This window comes from Xyrauchen texanus, chromosome 12 (genome assembly GCF_025860055.1).
Source record: "Xyrauchen texanus isolate HMW12.3.18 chromosome 12, RBS_HiC_50CHRs, whole genome shotgun sequence".
In the NCBI taxonomy this organism is placed as follows: Eukaryota; Metazoa; Chordata; class Actinopteri; order Cypriniformes; family Catostomidae; genus Xyrauchen; species Xyrauchen texanus.
In genome coordinates, this window is record NC_068287.1 from 46686523 (window position 1) to 46708373 (window position 21851).

Below are 21851 nucleotides of genomic sequence, written 5' to 3' on the forward strand. Positions count from 1 at the left end.
AATCTTTGTGAAGTAAACATTTAAAGAGACAGTTCACCCAAAAATGAAAATTCTCTCATCATTTATTCACCCTGATGCAATCCCAAACGTGTATGACTTTCCCTTTTTCTGCTGAACACAAATTAAGAATATTTCAGCTCTGTAGCTCCATACAATGCAAGTGAATTGTTACTAGAACTTTGACGCTCAAAAAAGCACAAAGGCAGCATAAAAGTAATCCAAAAGTCAATTTTATTTGTAAAACGCCTTTCACAACATGCATAATTTCAAAGCAGCTTTACAGAAAGTCAGGCATTATCAGAAAATAAGACTGTAATGTCTATTATGTCAATGAATCATCATTGTGTAATTAGATAAAATACGATTGTTAATCGTGTTTTAAAATAAGTAATTAAATAATAATTGCATTTATAAACCCAGTGAGCAGCTGAAGGCGACTGTGGCATGGAACACAAAACTCCATAAGATGTTGATTAATGGGGGAAAAAATAACCTTGGGAGAAACCGGACTCACTGTGGGGGCCAGTTCCCCTCTGACTAACTTCATGAATATAATGTAAATATTACTTATGTATAGTGCAAGTCATGGTTTAAAATGATTAAACTAAGTAACAGATGTCAGTGAGGTGCATCACAGTTCAACTGTCTGGTTATTGAGGTGTGGTCCATCCTAAATCCAAGGTTCAGGGAATGGCATATGATGTATCCCATGTCTTATGGTTGGAGTCGGCATCATTTCATCCTCTGAAGTCCATCATAACTGACTGAAGTGATGTTTGGCACCGGCTGCATTTAGTCATCATCATTCTGCGACACGTAGCAGTGGAGTCCAACACGAAGCAGGAATGGAGCTGGATCCAGCCGGTTCTGGTGACCACAGGATAGGTTGAGACAGGGAAACGAATATAATAATATTAGCATTGATGCCATTCAATTTATTGCAGAGTTCTAGATCATGAGAAATGTTTCTGGTTTTTAGTTTCGGCAGACATAACTAAAGCAGCCTAATTGTGGATTGATGGATAAATTAGGTGTATGCCTGACTAAATAGATGAGTCTTTAGTCTAGACTTAAACGGAGTGAGTGTGTCTGAGTCATGAACATTGTTAGGGAGACAATACCATAGTTTAGGAGTCAAATATGAAAAGGATCTACCTCCTTTTGTGGATTTTGATATTCTAGGAATTATTAACAGGCCAGAATTTTGCGATTTTAATGAATGAATGAATACGAAATTTAACAGGTAGCCAATGTAATGATGATAAAATGGGGCTAATATGATCATATTTCTTGGTTCTCGTCAGCACTCTGGCTGCTGCATTTTGAACCAATTGAAGTTTATTTATTGAACTTGCTGGACATCCTCCCAGTAATGCATTACAATAATCTAGTCTTGAGGCCATGAACGCATGAATTAGTTTTTCGGCATCAGCAACAGAGAGCATATGCCTTAATTTAGCAATATTTCTGAGGTGGAAGAATGCTGTTCTACAAACATTGGTCATTTGATTTTCAAAGGACAGATTGGTATCAAATATAACACCTAAGTTTTTCGCTGTTGAGGATGATGTAACAGTACATGGATTGAGAGTCAAATTATATTGTAATGGCTCATTTTTTTATTTTTTTGGCCCAATAATTAGTACCTCTGTTTTGAGTAGAAGGAAATTTCTGGCCATCCAATCTTTTATTTCATTGATACACTCTGATAATTTAGAGAATTGTGAAATCTCATCAGGTTTTGAAGAAATATAAAGTTGTGTATCGTCAGCATAGCAGTGGAAACTTATTCCACGATTCCTGATAATATCTCCCAGGGGAAGCATATACATGGAGAAAAGCAGAGGCCCTAAAACTGATCCCTGTGGCACTCCATATTTTTTTTTTTTTTTTTTTTTTTTTATAATTTTGTTTATTGAATTTTCTTAACATACAAATATAACAAGACATCAACCCCCCACACAATAAAAAAAAAAAAAAAAAAAAAAAAGCTCAGATTTTTATATTAAACAGGACCATACCATAATATGGCACATTTTCCAAAAGATGAAGAAGATGACAAAGATAAGGTTAAATGACCAGATAATTACACAGTTACAATGTTCCTTGAAATATAATAGGGCGAAGACCAGGTTCCAAAGCGTCCAGATATGGGGACCAGACTTTGTAAAACTGGCCTGTTTTCCCATGTAAGACATAGGTAAGGGCTCCAGGGAATCAACTCAAAAATTACCTTGTGCCATCCTTTAAGGGATGGAGATTTATCACTGATCCAATTAAGTAAAATATTTTTCCTGGCAGCAAATGATAGAATATTATACAATTTCTTATTAGCAGCCAAAGTAATGCATCTATTAGGTATACCCAACACCAGTGAGACTGGGTCAAAATCTAACTGAATATTAAAGATCTTTTCCATCTCCCCTAGCACCATAGACCAATACCTTTGCAGTCTGTTACATGACCACAGACAATGTGTTAAAGTACCTATTTCAAGTTTGCATTTTAAACACATTGGCTGATAAAGAGGGGTTGAAAAAATGCCTGCAGTGTTAGGGAAATATGAAGTCTATGAATGATTTTGAACTGTATTTCTCTTATTCGTGTACAAACAGATATTTTTTTAGCATTAGACCAAATGGCTTCCCATGTTTCATCGTCAATGTCAGTAGCTAACTCTTCTTCCCATTTAGTTTTAATACTCTGTGTATCAGCAGAAGAGATTGAGCACACTAAACCATAAATCCTGCCCAGAGACATTTTCCCTGATGACAAAAATAATAATCTTTCAATAGAAGAAATTTCACAATTTCTAACAAGTGTTGTTTTGTTAGTAATATAATGTCTCAATTGGAGGAAACGAAAAAATCTAATTTGGACAAATGATACTTCTGAATTAACTCCTCAAATGACATTAATTTATTGTCAGAAAAAATATCCCCAAGCTTACCAAGTCCCAAACAACACCATCGTTTAAAACCATCATCCAAAATTCCTGGGGTGAAATCAGGATTGTTTAGTATTGGGGTAAAGAAAGAAGTCAATTTAGATCTACCTTCAAGTCTACATGCTGATCTCCATGCTTTCAGAGTATTTACTATAATTGGGTTATCATATATCTCTTTTATTTTTGAAAACTTTTAACAAAAAGAAGAGCTCTTAAAGGAAATTTTGAAAAAGAAGATTCGATATCCAACCAAGTAGAGGAAAAATCATTCCTGACCCACTCTGCAATGTATTTCAGATGGGAACTTAACTGATACCTCTTAATATTTGGAAAATCCAACCCCCCCATAGAACTTGGCAGATAGAGTACTGACATTTTTAATCTAGGCTTACGTTTACTCCATATAAAGGAAGTTAGCCAGCCATTCAGGCCCTTTAATGTCCTATTTGAGAATAGAATAGGAACCATTCGAATAGGGTATAATAGTTTTGGTAGAACAATCATCTTTACAAGTGCTATCCGACCTAGCCAAGATACTGGCAAGGAATTCCAGCGTTCTAAGTCTAGCCGAATTTTCTCAAATAAAGGAACAAAATTAGATTCGTACATCTGCTTCAAGGACGAAGAGATAAAAATACCTAAATAAATAAAACCTAGAGGCTGACCACTTAAAAGTAAAACAGGGTGTAATAATAGGTATGGAAATGAGAGTACCTAAAGGCATAGCTTCGGATTTAGCTAAATTAATTTTATAACCAGAAAAGGTACTATACTTGTTGATCAACTCGATTAGAGCAGGAACTGACTTCTCGGCCTCAGATAAAAAAAGCAATACATCATCAGCATAAAGCGCAATCTTGTGATGTTTATGTCCTATCTGCAAACCTGAAATAGATGTTGCCGATCTGATTGCTTCAGCTAGAGGCTCTATGGCCATCGCAAACAAAAAGTGGTGACAGGGGGCAACCCTGCATGGTGCCTCTATGTATAGGAAAATAATCAGATCTAAAGCCATTTGTCAATACGGCAGAGCGTGGGTCCGTGTACAGCACTCTAATCCATTGCACAAAATTTTTACCTAGGCCAAATTTTTCCAAAACAAAGAAAAGGTAGGACCACTCAATACGGTCAAACGCCTTTTCTGCATCTAAAGAAAGCACTAGCCCATCTATGGATTTCCCTTTAAAGGCATAGATAATGTTCAAAAGGCGTCTTATATTATCAGATGAATTCCTACCCTGTATAAATCCTGTTTGATCGATCCCAATTATTGTAGGAAGAATTTTTTCAAGGCGCATTGCTAAGATTTTAGAAAGCAATTTCCGGTCCACATTCAGTAATGCTATTGGCCTATAAGAAGAACATACATCAGGACTTTTACCTTTCTTTAATATAAGCGTGATATTAGCTTCTCTAAGGGTCTTTGGTAATTCTTTAACCACAAACGAATAATTAAACATCTTAAGTAATGGGTCTACAAGCAGCTCTTGAAACTCCTTAAAGAACTCTCCATAAAACCCATCTGGTCCAGGTGATTTACCGTTCCTTAGAACATTAATAGCATTAATAACCTCCTGTCTAGTAATAGGTCCATTGAGGGAGTCTTTTGTGTAGCTGAAATTGTTGGAAGATTAATCTCAGAAAAAAGTCAACCATTTGCCTGAAATGGTCATCTGTTTTCTCAGAAGAATATAGATTAATATAAAAATCTTTAAACGAGTTATTAATGTTCTTATTATCGTGGAAAATATTATCCTCTGAGACAACAATAGTAGTGATAAACTGAGATGCAGCACGTTGTTTTGCAATATATGCTAGAAATCTCCCAGGTTTGTCTCCATGCTCATAAAATCTTTGTTTTGAGTATCTTATTTTCTTCTCTGCTTCCACAGTAAGGAGACAGTCTAAAGATGCTCTAACTGCCTGTAACTCTTTCAATAAATCTGCTGATGGAGATCTGTTATACATTTTTTCCTTAGCCAATAACTGAGCCTCCAAAGCCCTGTGATTCATCATTCTTTGACGCTTTTTAGAGGAAGTGTATGAAATAATTTGCCCCCTTGCATAAGCTTTACAAGTTTCCCACAATAAAGATGGATTATCTGTGGATAGAGAATTAATAGATAGAAAGGATTTAAATTCAGAAGAGAAGTAAACTGAAAATGCGCTGTCTCTAAGTGTTGTAATATTAAGCCTCCACTGTATAGAACAGTCTGCTGTATTCCTAAATCGAAGCTCCATAGTGACACTGGCATGATCTGACAGTAAAATGCTTTCAATATTACAAGATAGTACTAAGTGCAGATCTGTTTTTGGCATAAAGAAGTAGTCTAACCTGGACTGACACTTATAGGAGGTAGAAAAAATGTATATTCCTTATCAGCAGGGTGAAGAGTTCTCCAGACATCTACAAAACCAAGATCTTTGCAAGTATTCTGCAGGGATCTCGCCTGAGCAGTTAGAGACGCAGAACTATGTGGCTGTCTGTCTACAAGAGGATTCATTACACAATTAAAATCTCCACCCACAATTGTTAAATCTGCTGACCTGGCACTTAAGTCTAGAAACACTTTAGTAATGAAGTCAGATGGATGAGCTGGAGGATAGTACATGTTTAGTATGAGAATAGTTTTACCATGCAACAAGCCTACAACAATAACATAACGACCGCCCTATCTTTAATACAGTTTACCATTTTGAACGGTAAATTATGTGTAATGAGAATGGCAACACCTCTACTTCTAGATGTAAAAGAAGAAAAGTAAACCTGCCCAAAACCACCTTGTTGTAATTGTAGATGCTCTGCATCACTCAGATGAGTCTCTTGTAAAAGAGCAATTTCGATATTTCCTTTTTTCAAAAAAGCAAGTATCTTTCTCCGCTTTATAGGATTATGGATACCTCGAATATTCCAAGTGCAAATCCTAAGCACTCTAGACATTCAATATTGTACAGGCAATCAGTGCAAACATAATACAGATACTTTTAGAGTATATTCCTGTAATGAAACCCTTAGGGTATCTGAGCTTCAAACAAAAATGAAATAAAATCAAAACAGAACACAGAAAACTATTCAAGGGAACAAACCTGCCAAACATGCAGGAAGAACTGTTCTTACTCTTTTCTTCTGCAGGCAACTGCCTACCCCCCAAACACCACTCACATCTCTGAACATAGAGTAAACACAAACCTCACCACGCTCTCAGCAACATGATACATTTTCACTCAGCATGTTATTTTGTTGAAATACCACATAACTGTCCATGAAAGCTCGCCAACCTAGCCCAAGCTGTCAACAAACGCAGTCGCGTCATCTGAAGAGGCAAAGCGCTTCACTGTCCCGTTTATGGTCAGCCTCAGAGTTGCAGGATACAGCAGGGCATACTCAATCTTCATCTTCTGCAGTCGCCGTTTGATATCGTCGAAAGCCTTGCGCTTCTTTATCACCATCGCAGAGTAATCATTGAAGAATGAAATCCTCGGTCCTGCGTCAGTGCTCCTTTCGGGATCCATGCCAACACGACGAGCTGCGTCCAACACTCGCTGTTTGTCCGTAAAGTTATGAAACTTTATGATGACAGGTCTGGGTCTCTGCTTAGGTCCAGGTAATGGCGCTAAAGAGCGATGAGCACGATCAAGCTTGAACCGTCCAGCCTTCGTTGTAATCTTTAAGTAATCGGGCAACCACCTTTCAAAGAATTGCACCGGATCACTTCCTTCCGCGCCCTCTTGAAGACCGACAAGACGCAAATTACACCTGCGCCCGCGATTCTCCAGATCGTCGATGTGCGCTGACATATCGATCACTTTTTATGAAGATCAGCCATGGTGACCTGTAGAGATTCCGTTGAGTTTTCCACACCAGCTATTCGTTCCTCCGCCTGGCCCACTCTCTCCACCAAGGCTTGGAACTGAACGGTTTGATCATTTATCGCGGCTAGGACAGCATTCACTTTCTCATCTATTACCTTCGTAATGTTTTCAGTTAACTTATCCAGAGCTTGAGCAAAGTTAGTGTTGGAACTTTCCTCCTCACGGCTCATGCTTGCGTCGTTCATATTAGCACCCTGCTCGTCGCCGCTGATAGTAGAACTTTTCGGCACAGTCTTCTTAGCTTTCGGCATTCTGTCAGATCCTTTTGAGAAATATTGATCTAAAGACATGGCACAATAACCATTTAAGCTCGTAGAATGATTCTGCTGAGTGAAAATATAAATTAATAGAATATTTGAACTAATGTCCCGAGAGCTCGCCAAAAACGTGTCCACTCTACGACGCCATCTTTCTTCCCTCCTCGGCACTCCATATTTTACTTTTCTTTGGTTTGACAATTCTTCATTTACGTAGACAAAGTGGTAGCGGTCTGCTAAATATGACCTAAACCATGCTAATGCAACTCCACAAATTCCAACATAATTCTCCAGCCTATTCAAGAGAATGTTGTGATCTATCGTGTCGAATGCAGCACTAAGATGTAAAAGCACTAGAAATCCAGCCGCAATCAGATGATAAGAGCAAGTCATTTGTAACTCTGATAAGTGCAGTCTCTGTACTGTGATGAGGCCTAAATCCTGACTGAAATTCTTCGTATATACAATTTCTCTGTAGAAATGAACATATTTGGGAGGATACTACCTTTTCTAGTATTTTTGACACAAACAGGAGATTTGAAATCAGTCTATAATTAGCAAGTTCTCCAGGATCATGTTGTGGCTTCTTAATAAGCGGTTTGATAACTGCCATTTTAAAGTTTCTTGGGACATGTCCTAAGCATAGCGAGGAGTTAATAATATTAAGAAGAGGTTCTGAGATTACAGGAGATACCTCTTTTAAGAGCTTAGTTGGTATAGGATCTAACAAACATGTTGTGGCTTTTGATGTTTCGATAAGTTTTGTTCGCTCTTCATGACCTATGACAGAGAAAGATTGAAGTTGCACGTGAGGAAAATTATGAGACATTGTTTTCTGAGGTGCTATGACAGATGATTGCATAATTCAAATTTTATTTCTGATTATTTCAATTTTATCTGTAAAGAAATTCATGGAGTCATTATTCTTGTGCTGCGAGATATCTGGTTCTGTTGAGGCTTTATTCCAAACCAATTTAGCCACAGTACTGAATAAACATCTAGGATTGTTGTGGTTATTTTCTATGAGTTTGCTAAATTATGCTGACCTGGCAGCTTTTACTGCCTATCTGTAGCTACAGACACTATCCTTCCATGCAGCACCAAATACTTCTAATTTTTTATTTTTTCAACATGCGCTCCATTTTCCGAGCTGCTCTCTTGAGAGCATGAGTGTGATCATTGTACCATGGTGCAGGGCTTATTTCTTTGATTTTCTTTAATTGAAGTGGGGTGACAATGTCAAGAGTGCTAGAGAAGACTGTATTTATATTTTCTGTTATTTCATCAAGTTCTTTTGGGCTTTGGGGTTTATTGAGTGTATGAGATAGCTTCACTAATATTCTTCCAGATCTATCTTTACTGGTCGAAAGAATAGATCAACCTGAACGATAGCGTGGTGTAGATTGAGTGACATTAGCTGATTGCATCATACAAGAGACGAGGTAATGATCTTAGATGTCATCGCTCTGCGGCAGAATTTCTATATTATCAACATCAAATCCATATGAAAGAATTCAATCTAGCGTATGATTATTGCGATGAGTTGGTCCTGTTACATTTTGTCTGACTCCAAGAGAGTTGAGAATATCGATAAATGCTAATCCCAATGTATCATTTTCATTATCGATGTGAATGTTGAAGTCACCAACAATTAAAGCTCTATCTACAGTAACTACAAGATCTGATAAAAAATTAACAAACTCACGAAGGAAATCAGAATAAGGCCCGGGTGATCTATACACTGTAGCAAGGGTAAAGGACGACACATTTTTTTTTTATATCTGACGGTGTCACATTAAGCATTATTAGTTCAAAAGACATTTATATCCTGTCCTCTGAGTAACACCAAACACTTCACTGTAAATTGTAGCAACACCTCCTCCTCGACCCTTCAGATGAGGCTCATGTTTATAACAATAACCTGGAGGAGTAGATTAATTTAAACTAATATATTCATCCAGTTTAAGCCAGAATTCAGTCAAATATAGCACATCTAAACTATGATCTGTAATCATTTCATTAACAATTAGTGCTTTGGTTGAAATAGATCTAATGTTTAGTAGCCCTTTTTTTATATGATGTGTATTTTTTATTTGTTTGTTTTGTTCAAGTTTGACCTTAATCACATTTTTTCTAAATGATTTAGTGAGGGTTTTGTGTTTGGTAGTTTGAGGAACAGACACAGTCTCTATGAGATATCTAGGTGATACAGACTCTATGTGTTGTAGTTTATGTGACATCTCAAGGCTGCTAGCAGATGTTCGGATTAACCAGTTTGTCTGCTTCTCATTATTAAGACTATGAGCCAAATTACTAGAGAGGACAGTGGCACCATCCCTGGAGGGATGAAGTCCATCTCTCTTTAGCAGATCAGGTCTACCTCAAAAACTCTTCACAACTGTCTATGTATCCGATTCTATTCTCCAGACACCACTCAGACATCCAGCCATTCAGTGACACTAATCTACTGTAAACCTAGTCACCACGATGAGCAGGGAGGGGACCAGAGCTTCCCCACAATTCTTTAACATTATCTTTAGTGATCTCTGACTGGTGAAGCCGGACATCGTTAGTGCCGACATGGATAACAGTTTTAGAAACTCTACGTTTAGCATTAGCCAGCACTTGTAAATTTGATTTGATGTCAAATCAATTTTACAAGCGCCCCCGAAATGCAATTAACAATAGTGGCTGGAGTCTCTATTTCCACGTTCCTTACAATACATTTACATTAGATTTATGCATTTGGCAGACGCTTTTATCCAAAGCGACTTGCAGTGCAATTATTACAGGGACAATCCCCCCGGAGCAACCTGGAGTTAAGTGTCTTGCTCAAGGACACAATGGTGGTGGCTGTGGGGCTTGAACCTGTGACCTTCTGATTAACAGCCCTGTGCTTTAGCCACTACACCACCACCACTCCAGACACTATCCAGACAATAGAATCACCAATAACAAGGGCTCTTTCAACATGATTCTCAGTGGTTGTATCACTGAGTGGGGAGAATCGATTGGAAACCCTAACAGAAATGGGAGAGTGGTGTTTCTTTGCCGAGCGAGTATGCCGCCAAGATGTCACCCAAATACCCTGCTGCAGGGGCTCTACAGCCGGAACCACATTGTGTATGTTGCTCTCTGTACTACTCACATCCGAAACAGTATCTACGAGCTTCTCTTTCTCACTGACCTCCACTAGCGTTCAGATGCGAGTCTCTAACTCATTAAACTTCTCCATTAGCCTGACTAATTCCTCACATTTATCACATGTGAATCCCTCACTGCTGACAGAGGAGGCTATTGTAAACATGTGACCTGCAATGCAGGAAGAAATAACATGAGCGGATGCCATGACTTACCGCAAATTGTATGTTGTTGGTTGTTCCTGAGAGGTGAGGGTTTGAGATTGATGTGAATCCCTCACAAAATAGTTTGTTGTTCATGATAAGCAGTGCTTTGAAATCGATGCAATAATCTGTGTACTGCAGAGGAGAAAAGAAAACGGGTGCATGCTGAAAAAATGCACGCAGTTGTATCGCGATAAGAGAATAATACGAGGGAAAACCCGATGCACGCTTAAAAATGGCAGATGTTTAGGATTAAATGCTGAAAACAGATGCTAAAAAAAAAAACTAGCAGGCTACAAACACAGACTCTAGCTAGGTGCCAGCAGCAACAGGTAAAATACATGCAGATGAAACAGTAGAAAAGAGGAAAAACGTGATAAAATGACAAAGGATGTAACGATAAACCTTTGAGAATAAAAATAAGCAATGCTAAGCAGCCTAAGCAGGCCACAAACAAACTCTCGTGCAGCGTGCCATCAGCAACAGGAAATCCAGTGATGTCAGCTGTGGATTAATCCACATATTCAGAAGTGATATGATAGTGTGAGTGAGAAACAGCTCAATATTAAAGTCCTTTTTTTTTTTTTTTTACACTAAATCTTGACATCAGCAGTCTCCTTGGCAATCATGATTTCAAGCTCGATTATATTTCCCAGCACCATCTAAACTCCCCTAGTAAGAGTAAACAAGCTTGAAATCATGATCGTTCCTGTAGGTGGCAAATGCAAGACACCAGCTCTACGTAGGTATGTAGACATACCAGTGGGGAATGCTAAAATCTTTGTTGCATATTTAGATGGAGGATCTGATCATCACAGGTCAGTGTGAATGCCCCACCTGAACTGCATTTCACTGTAATCAGTTCCTGATGAAGCAGTTTTATTACTAATACAATAAGAGTGTTTATATGGGTCAGAGTATCATTAAGTCCAAAGGTTTTTTAGAAAATCCAACGTGACATAACTGTGACTGACTTATTGTTTCTCTCTCTCTGTTCATAAGGACACTTTTCTGGACAATAAAGAAATCAACAATCGGTGTAGTACAAAGGGAAAGACTTTCTAAATGATTTTTGTGAACTTTGTTTCAGAGTCGACAGCAGATCTTTGCTGATTCTGATGATTATTCATTATTGAAAGCAACATTCAGAGATTGAAAGTAAAGTTCAGATCGTTGGAGCTTTTATAAGCAGTGAAAATGGATTCACTCTCTGTGGAAGAACTTTCTTGTCCCGTGTGCTTTGAAATCTACAAGAATCCTGTTCTTCTGTCGTGTAGTCACAGTGTGTGTAAAGAGTGTCTTCAACAGTTCTGGAAAACCAAGAGAACTCAGGAGTGTCCCATCTGCAGGAGCAGATTTTTAAGAGAAAAACCTCCTTGTAATCTGGCTTGAAGAACTTATGTGAGATGTTTGTGAAGGAGAGAAATGAGGAGGAGATCTGCAGTTTACACAGAGAGAAACTCAAACTCATCTGTCTGGACGATAAACAGCCGGTGTGTTTAGTGTGCAGAGATTCACAAAAACACACCAATCACAAATTCAGACCCATCAGTGAAGTTTTTCGATCTTACAAGGTACAACAAACTTCTTGAGTCATATGCAAGGACAAAATAAATTGCTTTAAACAATATTTATCATACTATATATTACATACAGGAACATATTACAGTATTTTCACTTTGTTAAATTTCAGGAGGAACTCAATACAGCACTGAAGTCTTTACAAAAGAAACTCAAACGCACAGAAAACATGAAAGGAGAGTGTGATAAATCAGTTGGACACATCAAGGTGAGGATACAGAATCAACAATCAAACACATTTGCTGATAAATGATGTGATGTGTGTGAATGCAGAGCTGATTGAAGTGAATTTGATGTGATTTCAGACTCAAGCTGAGCACACAGAGCGTCAGATTAAAGAGCAGTTTAAGAAGCTTCATGAGTTTCTCCGACATGAAGAAGAAGCTACAATCACTGAACTGAGAGAGGAAGAGGAGCAGAAGAGTCAGATGATGAAGAAGAAGCTTGAGGAGATGAACACACACATCTCAGCTCTTTCACGCACAATCAAAGACATGGAGGAAATGATGAAAGCCGATGACGATGTCTCATTTCTAAAGGTGACAGTCAAACTCTCATCATTGATTTCTGCTCTTATTGATCATTTGAGGAGCTCATCGAGTGTTTTTTTTGTCTTTTGCAGAACTTTAATGTGACAATGGAAAGGTAAGTGTCTCCTCTCTATGGTTGTGAAGTCAAAGTCACTGCAGTACTGACTCCTGAATGTTCTTCCAGAGTCCAGATCTCACAGCCGGATCCACAGATGACTTCTGGAGCTTTCATTCATGTGCCACATTACTTGGGCAACCTGACATTCAGAGTCTGGAAGAAGATGCAAGACATTGTCCACAAGAGTGAGTCCACAAAACATCTCTGCTCGCACACTGAGAGTGTGACATTTGAATATTTACACAAAACTGATCTGAAAAAACTAAAGTGTGTACTCCATTGTAAACATGACAATAATATACACTATACACACTTTTAATGTTTGTGTTGTGATTCACTGGTAAACACTGATAATAAAACATGAGTGTGTAACTAATAACAACACTGACAATATCTGATAGTGTTTCATCAATATGACAAGTGTTCATAATTCATAATAATCTGTATATGATTCACTCTTGATGATTATATGAACATCTGTTGATTGTTTTCTCTCATCAGCTCCTGTGATTCTGGATCCAAACACTGCAAATCCACATATGATCCTGTCTGATGATCTGACCAGTGTGAGATTCAGTTTTAACAGTCAAATATTACCTGATAATCCAGAGAGAATTAACTATTATTCGTGTGTTCTGGGTTCAGAGGGGTTTAACTCAGGAACACACTGCTGGGATGTGGAGGTTAAACACAATAAAGACTGGAGTCTTGGAGTAACTACAGCATCAAACCCGAGGAAGGGAAGAGATTTCTTTAACACTGATGTCTGGAGTGTGGAGTATATTGAGGATGATGAGGATGATGAGGATGATCCATCCTCCACTGTGTTTCATGTCACACAGAATTTTGAGCATGTGAGAGTTCATCTGGATTATGACGGAGGAAAAGTGTCATTCTCTGATCCTGTAACTAACACACATCTACACACATTCACACACACATTTACACACACACTCTTGCCATTCTTCTATAGTTTTCATGGAGGATCCCCTCTGAGGATTTTACCAGTTAAATTCACAGTAATATCTGATCCTGCTCACTGAACATCTCACAAGTATTTAGTCATTGATGCAATCTTAGAATATTTAGGTTAAATATGTCAATAATAACTCAACATAGTCTACAAAAACTCAACAGATAAGATTGAATGATCTCATCAGGCATATGAGTGAGTTTTCTTAACATGATTTTTGTCATTTGTAAGTTCATAGAAATCAATTAAATGTGATCATATGTTTGATATTTGCTCCACACTTCATCTTTACCAGTTTACTCTCATCTTAACTACCAGTAACTCACTGAACCTTTAATCTAACCAGCTCAGTCTCATAAAGGGGCGATTGAAGATCCAGAATACAGTGTACGATTACAGGATTTTACAATCATTTTCACACATTTGTCCACCCGATCTCTTCATTCAGTTGTCTTTTGTAACTTATGTGTTGACAAATCAGTTCATCTCTCTTCCAAAATGCTCCACAATCACCAAAAGATTTCCTACATGTCTTAAAATAAGTGCACTCAACTGAAGTGTCTGTTATATCTTCTCAGTGAAGTGTTAAAACTCTGTGATAAAAGAATAAATGAAAGTATATTTACATGAAATGAGCATTAAAGAGGGTTTAAACAATAACAACATTGACAGTAATCAGATGAAAATATCTGACTGTTTCAGCAACAATCCAAGAGTTTATTTATAATAATTCACTCATGATAATTATAGTAATATCAGAACTTGTTCTTTCAGTTTCTCTAAATCTGGATCATTATTTAGATTATTTCTGATGTGCTATGAATGTATGATAAAGATTATATGTCCATTCTGAATAAAACATTAATCATTTAATTGTGTTATGTCTTGATGCACCTCTAGATGGCGCTATGAGCCAATTTAAAGTGAAAATAAATAATTAAATCCTTAAAAGAGGCTCAAATGAGACTATTGAAGGGTTTTGTGGCAGTGCTCTTTCATTGGAACAAATACATCTTTCCTACAACAGCCCAGTGTATGTGAGAGGAGAGAGAGACCTAAGTTAAGACCTGAGGTAATGGCCGTTGAACCCATTCCCATGGATGTAGCAAGTGATCATGATTACTTGAACACCCCCCCCAACACACACACCACCACACACACTCAACTTTTGGTCCAGTTGCTATGTAACATTCCGGGATGATTTCTCTTCCCAGTCCAGCCCTGCTTTCTAGCCACACCAATGTCTTGGTCTGGGACTTGGTGCTGGTATTAAATGTGCTTACATGGTCCCCATTTGAGCCACTAGAGGTGGTAATTTTACACATACTCACACAGAAGACTTTGCTGCTAATGGCTTTGGCATCAGTCAAACAAAGTGGGCACTTTCAAGCCCTTTTGTTCAAAAACTCCAGAGTTTGGACCAGGTCATGCACCCAAAGTGCTGGCAACCCCCTTTAGGGCTAATGTTGCTTCCTTACAAGCATTCTCCCCTCCTTACTTTGAGTCGAATGAGGCTAAGAGACTACACCCTGTGAGGGCATTAAGCATGTACATTCACCAAATGAGTCCATTCAGGGTGTCAGAACAAATTTTGTTTGTTTCGGAGGGCGCACAAAGGGTTTGGCCGTCTTCAAGCAAATAATGTGCTGCTGGATCGTGGATGCTATTGCGCTCGCATATGACCAGCTAGGCACACAATGCCCCAGAGGCATAAAAGCTCATTCGACCAGCAGTATGACCTTCTCCTGGGCATGGGTGGAAGACGTGTCTCTAGAAGCCATATTTCTGGCTGCAGGTCAGGCTTCCCCTAACACCTTTACCAGGTTTTACAACCTGCATGTATCCTCTCTCTCTTCCCAGATCTTTACAGGGGAAGAAGGTTGATCACTGACCAGATGGTTTGTATTGGTGTTAGAAGCTCTGGTTTCTCCACTCCCAGAGGTGAGAATAAGAACATATGTACAATGTTAATCACTGCTCTGTCAGCTGGTGTCATTGTGAGAGAATCCATGATTCACTACCCTGACGGGGGAACAAGGAGGGAATACAAAAAAAAGACCAAAAAAAGGCAGAATATATTGAATTCATATGAGGTGATGATGACTTTTGAGAATACTTCAGGAAAACATATGCATCCAATAGGGCTATCGAAGGCTATAGGAAAAATGATTGGATCTGTTAGCATGGCTAGATGTCTGGGACAAGGCAGATCGTTCTGGTGATCATTAATGATGTTGCTCAAAGAAACATGCTTTTTAAGATTAAAGAGTTGAAGGGAGAAAAGCTCTCAATGCGATAGGTTGGAGTATCTAGGGTGGAAAGGGGAGTAATTACTGGAATTCCAACATATATTCAAACTAATGAAATTAAGGAGAATCTAAAAGAAGGTAAAATAGTGAATGTAAGAAGACTGTTTAAAAACAATGTGGGACAGCGGCAAGAGAGCTTGAGTATGTTGTTGGCATTTGAAGGAAGAATTTTGGATAAAGTGCAAATGGGATATATCAGTTACCCAGTTAGAGAATATGTGCCTAACCTTTGAGAAGCTTCAAATGTCAGCATGTTGGACATGTGGCAGCAGTCTGCAAGGGAAAATTGAGATGTGTAAAATGCAGAGGGGAGCATGAGTATGATAAGTGTCCTGAAATGGATATTTTATAATGTTGTGATTGTGGAGGTTCTCACAGTGCAGCATATGGAGGGTGTGAGATGCAAATAAAAGCTAGAGAAGTTAAAGTGACTTATGTGGATGCAATAAAGGCCTGTGGGAATAGGGAATGCAGAGAAAATGGTATATAAGAATAAACCATTAGAACCATTGTAATCACCAATGTTCACTAAAAGAGAATTCATTGGTAATGACAAAAGAGAACCTTTTGGCATTTATTGTCAAGGTTATTAATTTTACAGCAAAGCTCTCAAGCAGATCAATGAAGATTAAAACGATTTTGGAAGCTTCAATGTTGGAATTTCAGCCAACATGATTCATGATATTCTTACTCGATCAACTTAGCATGAAACCTCTCAGTTTTCTGACTAACTTGATGGTATTTAGTGTGTTGCAATGGAATGCAAGAAGTCTGATAGTGATGCTGTATGGAAGAGAGGCCGAAACATTTCTCATGTGAATTGAAGTCATTAAAAAGGAGGAACAATGGTCAATAGATTGGAGATTTAAAATGTCAACAAGCAAATCATGTTGTATGTGCTATACTCAGAAAATAGACATTCCCAATAATTTAGAATTATTACTAAATGGAAAATCAATAGAAAGTGTGAAAGTAAGTTTCTAGGTATGTGGTTTGATAGCTGTTATACGTGGAAGAAACATACAGATGAAATGGACAAGAAATGTCTGAAAATTTGAGCAATAGCGGGCAAAGAATGGGGAGCAGAAAGAACCTCATCATTGATGATATATCAAGCCATGATAAGGTCTGTGCTTGATTATGGATGCATGATTTATGGTGCTGCTTCAATAACCTTAAATTAATTCGATAAAATACAGCGCAGAGCTCTCGGAATATGTCTAGGAGCAGTTAAGTCGACAGCGGTTAATACTTTGCTATTTGAGGCAAATGAAAGACCAAAGAATTTACACAGAATAAAATTGTCATTGGTATATTGGGCAACCTTGAAGAGTCAAGCTGGAAGCCACATTGCTTCTGCTGTTTTAAATAAGTGTTGGGAGTATATAAATAAATAAGGAAGGGGTTTTGGGTGGATTGTAAACAGAATGTTTAATGCGTCACCTTTATGGAGTGCAGGTCCATCATGGATGTTCCCTGACGTAGAAACAGATTTGAAGATGCCAGATAAAAGAAGACAATGTGACAATTTAGGACAAATTAAACATAATGTAAATAAGCATATCAAGGAAAGATTTTATACAAGAACTCAAATATATACGGATGGTTCAAGAGACACAAATCTAGGGATTACAGGAGTGTGAGTATATTCCAGATCTTGATATAACTATATCATAGAGACTAACATCAGAGTTGTCCATGTATGCTGTAGAAATGGTTGCTATTATTATTGTAGGATTAATGTGGGTAGAGGAGATAAGACCAGACAGAGTGCTGGTGTCTTCTGATTCTGCATCTGTTTTAAAACACTTTCTACCCAACAGTCATCATGGAAAGATCTTATGAATTCAATATTTATGTTGCTGTGGCATATATAGAGGAAAGGAGTGGAAGTAGGATGCATGTAGAGATATCTGGTAATGAAGTGGCAGATGAGCAGCTAAAAATGCTTTAAAAAGAAAAGAAGAGGATGTTGGCGTTCCTTTGGGTAAAGGTGATATTAAATCCATTATAAGGAGAAATATTGTTAAAGAATGGCAAGAGGTTTGGGATAATAACTGTAAGGGTAGACATTTATATAAGATTCATTAAAATGGTAGATATTAAAATTAACATTTGTGGAAGAAATAGAAAAGAAGAGGTTATATAAGTAGGTTAAGACTTGGACATTCAGGCTTGAATTCATCACTGTATATAATACATGAAATACATGTACATGAAAATGGTTTATGTGAGTATTGTGGAGGAAAAGAAACAGTTGAGCATGTAATATTTGAATGTAGTAGACATGAAGAGGAGAGAAGAGAGTTAATATTATATTGAAATAATTAGTATTTTGGATTTGTATTGGGTTGGGAGTACAATAGGGATCAAGTAGGGTACAGGTCTTTGATGCAGTACACAAATAGAACAGGTTTTAATAAAACAATTTAATATATATTAGATTAATGATGCGATTCCACACTTTTAGGATCATGAGGGGTTCTGTGTGGAGGATGGAGGAGCTGAACAAACAGCGTCATCTGAATCACGGGGTCTTGATTAAACTAGAGTGGGACAAAACTATGAGATCAAAATCCCGTAAAATGTATTGCAGTCCTGGATCCAAAAATAATAAGCAGGAATAAAAATAATAAGCATGAATAATAATAATAAGCTCTGATAAAAAAAAATTATAAGCGCAAAAATAAATAAAAAGTGCAGATCATCCACACAGGTCTCAGATGCGGAGGCAACTGATATTCGTCCTCCGTCACCCAGATTGAGTCACTGCGCCACCACGAGGATTTAGAGCGCATTGGGAATTTGGCATTCCAAATTGGGGAAAAAAAAGGGAGCTCAGATCAAAAAATAACAAGCATGAATCAAAAGTATATAAACACATTTAAAATATGCTGCAAAAAAATGCAATTAAATTAAAGCAAAGTCTACAATTGCAAACAAAATCATGTTCCTTTGGGGATATTACTGATTTTTGTACTCTGAATATTTTGCTCATATTTTAATTTATTTGTACGCTTACGCTGTATTTTTCTTTGCTTTTGTTTCCATGTTCTGCTCTTGATTTTCCAAAACTTGTGAGTACTTTCATGTAAATCAGGGGCGTTTTGCGTCCCTATTGGTCCACTAGTTCGTGATTGACAGCTCATCCTCTAGCCAATCATCGGGAGAGGAGAGGTGACGTCACTCCCGTGCGACTGCAGCTCAATATTATATTATTTGTGCTTGATAGATTCGCGGCTTGTGTCTGTTTTGAGGATTTTCTGCATCTCTAGGACACGATGTTTGTCCGAGTAGGTCATTATCATCGTCCGTTAACACATGTATCGAGTCAGATGAGTTTAGTTAACAGAGTCTTTAGTTTAGCAATTATTTAAAACTTCTTTGTTTGTAGTTTATTGGCTGCATATCTAAAGAAAACAAGGCTGTGTTGTTGTGGATGTTTTAATGCATGTTTATTTTTAAGGGAGTGTTTATGATAGTTGGGAGAGAATGAAAACGAAAGAATGGAAGTTTAAAGGAAAAGATGAATAAATAAATCATGATTGCATTACAGTTCAGTAAGTGTCTAAATGCAAATAAACCGCGAATCACCAAAAAATAAAAGTAGTTCTGAAAGATAGATGGTGACAAACATCATGTTGTAACAGACTGAACGCGGAAACAAAGACGAGAAACACGTGTCAGTGAATCACACGATCATTAAAGGTATGAACACTTTTATACTGCGAGAATTAAACATATTTTCAGATCTAATATAAATATCAGTAGATCAGTACAGGATCTATATATGTTATACAGTAATCTGTACACTATTAATGCAATGGTTTTGCTTTTATTTATTATTCAGAGAGACTTTAAAGCTCATTAATGGGTTTAAGAATGAAATGCAATCTGAACATTTTGTTGTTGTTCATGTTCATATCTGTGATTTTGCTGCAGGTAGTTTTTCCTCACTATAGTAAATAAATCCACAGCAGCGTATTTGAAAAGCTCCAGAAAGTTGCAGTGGTTTCTCTACTGAAGGTAAAGCTTCTGCTGTCTGTCTTTAAACACAGTTGAAGTACAAATAAAGGTTGTCATGTCATATAAAGAGATGTTAATGTTAGCGTGTGCACACTGTTAGAGCCCTGCGTTACATGTGTTGTGTAGTGTGGGGTGTAGGTCGTGTGCTACATCAATGCAGAGTCTCTATTCTCTCTTCTCTCTGTCCTCATGACAGCTGAGATACTGTAGACCCTGATACAGTTTTAATATACACATTTAACTGTTCCATCACTTTTCATTAGAGCTGATTATGCATTTAACGGCTAATGTAGAGATGTGCATATTGCAGAATATTTCATGCATTTATTTCTGTTTATGCAGGACGTCTGGACAGATGGAGAGTTCACTGACTGGCCCGTATCTCTTCCAGAACAATCAACCAATCAGCAACACTTCTGTTTATGTCTGCTGAATGAATAAAACATGTCAGGATTTCAGTTTACTGGATTTATATTAATGTCATGGTAATATAACGCACAGCACAGTCATATAAATATACTTTATATTCTTTAAGAAATAAGAAAAGGTTTGTTAGATTTACTCTGATAAATGAATATGGAAATATATAATCAAGCTGTGTGAAATCGTGTGTTATTGGCAGGTCTTTACTCACACTGAGAGTTTACACACACTCTTCATAACCAGGGTTTTACAATCATTTGTCCACCCGATCTCTTCATTCAGTTGTCTTTTGTTGTCTTAAATATATAAATGTAAAAAAATCTGGTATGTATGATTTACAAGCTGCTTTTCAGGTATTGATAGTAATAACACACACTCTCACACACACACACACACACTCACGTAGAGGAAAGTATTGGGTCACTCTGTGTCTACAAGTGTTGAGCATCCTAAATATTTTCAGAAAATAAAGCTTAAGTACCAAGGAGACAAGATACAGTACCATGTGTCTGTTACATTAAATGCGGAGTTTAGTTACAAAAAACCTAAAAAAAAAATACATAAAATAATTTCACTCAGTACTTCCAGAGAGGAAAGAAGTGTTTATAAGTGTTGAACATCTCTCTGGCTCACTGTTTTTCCTTGATACATCTTTTTATAATACAAGAACAATTTGTGTATAATCACAATATAAATGCCACAGCCATCAACAACAAGAACACACATGAACCAACATTTTAAACGTCCAAACCTGCATGACTGACTGACTTCTGCTGAACACAATATATTTTGAAGCATGCTGGTAACCAAACACTTCCATAGTATAGAAATAAAAATACACTGGAAGCCGACGGGAACCCTAAACTATTTGGTTACCAACATGCTTCAAAATATCTTCTTTTGTGTTCTGCAGAAGAAGGTCATACAGGTTTGGAATGGCATGAGGGTGAGTAAATGGTTATTATATTATTTTTGGGTGAACTATCCTTTTAATCTGACAAAATCATCTCAACGTAAATTCCTGAACTTGGCATGTGACTGACTGCCTGTGTCTGGTAGATGCTCTGACCTGCTGCTGGTCCGGAGGTCTGACCACACTGACTCTGACTAGCCTCAGTTAGGGAGCTGCTCTGGGGTCCAGTGCTGATGCAAGGGGTCTGTTTGTACCTGATCTGCCTGTTTGTGCTTCTTTAAAAGATATCTCTCCTTCCTTTTCATGTTTAATTGATCCTGTGCAAAAATATGACAGCCTATGATTACATCTAATCATCCAATTACCAACATTTTTATCCTCATTTTCATAACTGTACATTAAAATCAAGTACCAGTCTAAGTTACCAGTTTGATCATTGCTAGCCCTCCTCTGAACTGAAGTAACTGAACTAGCTAATCGATTACAAACTGCTAAATGTTTACTCGCTGAAGCTGTATCTGTCGTATTATTGGGCATCGATTCAAGCGACACGTTGT

General features: G+C 37.6%; 2 pseudogenes; both read left to right on the top strand.

Moving 5' to 3' along the window:
* The window catches only part of LOC127652465 (nuclear factor 7, ovary-like), a 74382-nt pseudogene that overhangs the window by 32773 nt on the left and 19758 nt on the right, over positions 1-21851 (top strand).
* Positions 11601-13693, top strand: LOC127652377 (nuclear factor 7, ovary-like; annotated as a pseudogene).